The following is a 4587-nucleotide window of genomic DNA, read 5'->3' as shown; positions in this document are numbered from 1 at the left end:
CTGCCTTTTTTCTGCTTGACAAACAGTGAGCCTTAAAAATGAATGAAAGAAAAGAGAGGGGAGGAGGGGAGGGGAAAGAAGGGGAAGAGAGGGCAGGGCAGGGCAGGAAAGGGATGGGAAGGAAAGGGAAACGCAGGGCAGAGCAGGGAAGGGCACGGCAGGACAGAAGGGGAAGGGCAGGGGAAGGAAGGGAAGGAAAAAGAAGGGAAGGGCGGGCAGGGAAGGGAAGAAGGGGAAGGGCAGGGTGGGGAAGGGAAGAATGGGAAGGGCAGGGTAAGGCAGGGAAGGGAAGGGAAAGGAAAAGAAAGGAAGGGAACGGAAGGGAAGGGAAAGGTGAGAAGGGCAGGGAAGAAGGGGAAGGGCAGGGAAGGGAAAGGAAGGGAAAGGAAGGGAAAGGAAGGAAAAGGAAGGAAAAGGAAGGAAAAGGAAGAGAAAGGAAGGAAAAGGAAGGAAAAGGAAGGAAAAGGAAGGAAAAGGAAGGAAAAGGAAGGAAAAGGAAGAGAAAGGAAGGGAAAGGAAGGGAAAGGAAGGGAAAGGAAGGGAAAGGAAGGGAAAGGAAGGGAAAGGAAGGGAAAGGAAAAGAAGGGCAGGGAATGAAAGGGAAGGGCAGGGGGGAAGGGGAAGGGGAAGGGGAAGGGGAAGGGGAAGGGGAAGGGGAAGGCATTACCTGCATCACACCCCTCCCCTCCTTTTACTGGGCCCTGGGTTTACCCAGAGATTCCACCAGCAGTCCTAACCCAATGAATTCTCCTCTGAAACCAGTTCAGGATGGGCAAACCAGTGCCAAGTAAACTCAGAACTGAAACAAAACTGAACCTAACTCTTAATGAGAGCCAAGTAGAAGATTTTTTTCCTTCTTCACTTTCAAATGAGTAAACCTCTTCATTTTCTACTCCTTGTTAGCACTGCAAACAGATCAGCTTTGCAAGTTTTGGACGTCTGGCCATTTTGGATAAACATTCCAACCTTTTAAATATTTACAGACTAAACTCCAGAGCTAAATGTTTATGCTGAGCTGAGTAACTTCAGCATTATGTTTAACAGAAAGGCTACTAAAGTAGTATTGTTCCAATCAGCAGGTGAAGACACACACTACTGAAACAAGCAGAATTTTCAAGGAAGGCATTAATGAAATATTTTGGCTGTCATGAAATATTTTTTACATCTTTATGTAGTAGGCATTATAGTTGGAATACATAAAACTTCCAAAGCTTACATGGTTTCTAACTTTAAATCTATTTCCAGGCCTTTTGAATATAATTAATTATAAGAATTAACTTACATGAAGACTAGAATGTGGCTTTTTTGGGTTTCAAATAGTGCATCCTTCTCCTACTTCTTGTTTAATATGAAATAAACCTTTATCCTTGTTTTTTCAGGAATGTGGCCTGAGATATCACCAAGAAGAGGATTTGGATCCTATGATGAAATGTCACTTGGTTTTAAGAATGCCTTGTGTTCATTCTGACAGGTGCCACATTGCATAGGGTGGACAACTGGTTTAGTCCAGCAGACAGAGTTTCTGGAGCAAAATATCTGTTCTCAGCCACATTAACTCATGTTTTTAACTCAGTTTTAACTCATGATCTAGCTTTTGCCTGCTCAGGTTCATTTCAACCATGTCCCTCTCTGCTTGGTATTTTTATTTTTCTTATTCTGTGTGGACAGCAGGAGTATCTAATAGTGTGTAAATCAGAAAATGTGTCACTCACTCCAAAAATATCATTTCACTTGCAAAATGAAAACAAACTGGGCTACAGCATTGCTTCTAAGAAGCAGAAAAACAACTTGAAGGGAGCTGGATGGTGGCATCAGCTCAAAAGGTGTTTTAGTCTTGGCTCAGCTGCTTATGCAAGAAAAAAAGCCCCTTTCCCTGTTCAAGCACTGATGCAGACATGAGTGTTTCTTAACTTGTGTGGTTCCCCTCCAGGTGATGTTGGGATGGATGTGTTTTCTGCAAGGTCAGGAGAATTTTCCCTGGATCAGCTCCTGGTGGGTTCATACCACGACACCTTTCCTGTTTTGCACATGACAAGACAGTGACCTTTTTCAGACACCAGCTGCATGTGTGAGCTTTCTGAGCTGGTTTAATACAGTTCCAACAGGCTCAGACAGTACAAAGCTGGAGGAAAGAACTCTTGGCTGGAAACTTTTTCATCTCTCAAGTCCTCCAGAACATGAACTCATGAACAAATTGAATCCAAAGAGATCCACCTCAGGATTTTAACTGGGTTGCCAAACTCCTAAATGTGATCACTTGTAGCATTTTAGTTTTGCCTTTTGTCCCTTTCCTTAGCTAAGATTATTTTCACTGTTTCAGAGCAGCTCTGCTAGAACTTCAGTCAGATAATATGAAGTTACCAGAGACTGAGTACAGACACATCCTTTCTGATGGACCCCAGGTACTCAAGCAGCAGTTCCTGAACCAGCTGTTAAAAACTGACATCACTATTTCTCTTCTATAAAACTCCTTCAGCTATGCTCCAAATGGCAGGCTGCCCCTCACACCCCATACAATTTTCTGAAAGTTCTGAGAGACCAAAAATGTCCAGTGGTTTGCCATATGTCTATTTCTTTGCTATATTGGAGATAAAGTGAGGTTTTCAAAGGAACTAACATCCTCTGTTATATTTTAAAAGGATCTTTTCAAAGAGAGGGCAGCACCAAAAGCATGGAAATTACCAAGAGAAATGGGAGGATATGATGGGTGAGAAGCACTGTTTTGTTCTTTGTTTCATTTTTTTTTTTTACTAAGTTCAAATGCAGATGCAATAGAGACATCCATCTTAAAGTCCTGATGGTGATCTGTGAAACTGGTGCAGAGGAGAGGGCTGCATTTTAAGATGATTTATATTAGCCAAATATCACTGAAATTACACCAGAAGACTTGGCATAGGTCTCACTTTTTCCAAGACTGCTGGAACCACAGTTCAAACCAGGATGCTCCATCCCCTCCTGCACATTTCTTTTGCTGTCTGGCCTGAGAGCATCTTTGGGGCACCTTAAAGACAGCAAAGAAATCGTCTGAAATCATCAGGTTTGTCCCAGTGGGGGACATGATCTTGAAATAGAGCTGTTCTCTGGATGTGAAACTGGATTGTAAAGCAGGACTTTTGACTAAGTGACAGCATCTGATAATCCCCAGAGTGGGAATCATTACTCATAATTAACAAAACCTTTTTCCTATAAGAAAACTCTTGCAGTATGTAGGCCAGAAGAGCAGGAGAAGAAAAGTCAGCCTTCTTTTGGGGGAGCTGCAGCCCCTGAAGCCAGAGGGGAATCCTCTCCTCCTGCCTGAGGCTTTTCTGCTTTCCCATTGCCCAGAGGAAGCTTTCCACAACCCAGCCTTGCCTGCTCTTGCCATCCAGAAAGGAAGATGCAGACAAAGCTGAGAGAGAAACTGTGTTGTCCTGCAGGACACTCCTCTCCAGACATTTGGAAAACTGATTCAAAGGCAAGAAATGAAGAAAATCTAGAAAACCATCATCATTTCTTTCCCATTCCATGGCAGTGCAGCATGTCATCAGTAAGCCACCAGCTTCAAGGTGGACCATCTCCCTTCACACATCATGAAAAACAACTCCAGGGAACCATCTGGTGCCTGCCAGAATCCCTCAGAAATCCCTCTGCCCAGCCAGACCCATAAAGAGGAGGCAGGGGCTGCCTGCCTGAAATTCAGTACAGGACTGGAGCTGAATTCTCTCTTCTGACAGCTGCTTGGTAGCGTGCAAGACCCTCGCTGCTCAGCCCAGATCAATCCTCAACAGGCACATGCTCACCTCTTAAAATAGTACATTCTGGCAACAGGTTGTAAAAAGAACACAGATCCACATACTATAAAACCTAATTACCAGCACAGCCCACAGCATGGCCTGCCCTTGCCCAGGATCTGGAGTAAAAGAAGGTTTCACTTCCCAGGACTCCTGAGAGCTCAGCATGGTGACTTTCCACCCCTGCACTACACTCAAGGGTGTAAATCTATTTGAAATCTCTTTTTCTACAATGAAATGTTTTTACAGGAAGAACATCAGAGTGGCATGCTAAAACTGGGGAAGAAATATCATTTTTTTGTCTCGTTGAACCCCACGCCAAAATAAGGCTGCTCCCACCTGCACATTTGCTCGTGCTCCAGCCATATTTTCCTGAAAAATTGGTTCCACTGCCTCCAGCTTTGCAAACTGATAGAGTTCTCCAGCAGCAGAGTAGAAAATTTTCCCAACCACAGCCTGTTAGTTGGTGTTATACCACTGTTTAATTGCTCACTTCCTTCACGGGTGTTTTTGTATTTAAGGCTCTTTCCTGCATTTACCATCAATGCTCTGCATGAAGATTTTTTTACTTTAAAAACCAAGCTGAGTTACCTGGGTAAGAGGACTTGCTTCAGAATACTCCACAAAACAATTCCCTATGCTTTTGAAGAAAGTTTACACTCCAAATCCACTTGGATTTCTAGTCAGGAGAGGGCAAATGAAGCAGGAGAGATCTCCCCTCGAGATAACCCTTTAACAGCTCTCCCTTGGAAACTGGATACACAGAGGGATAGGAATAGAGCAGCAGAGAATGCAGGCTTAGAACAAGAGAAAACAG

The sequence above is a fragment of the Heliangelus exortis genome, chromosome 7 (genome assembly GCF_036169615.1).
Source record: "Heliangelus exortis chromosome 7, bHelExo1.hap1, whole genome shotgun sequence".
NCBI lineage: Eukaryota > Metazoa > Chordata > Aves > Apodiformes > Trochilidae > Heliangelus > Heliangelus exortis.
Note: the sequence above shows the minus strand (reverse complement) of the source record.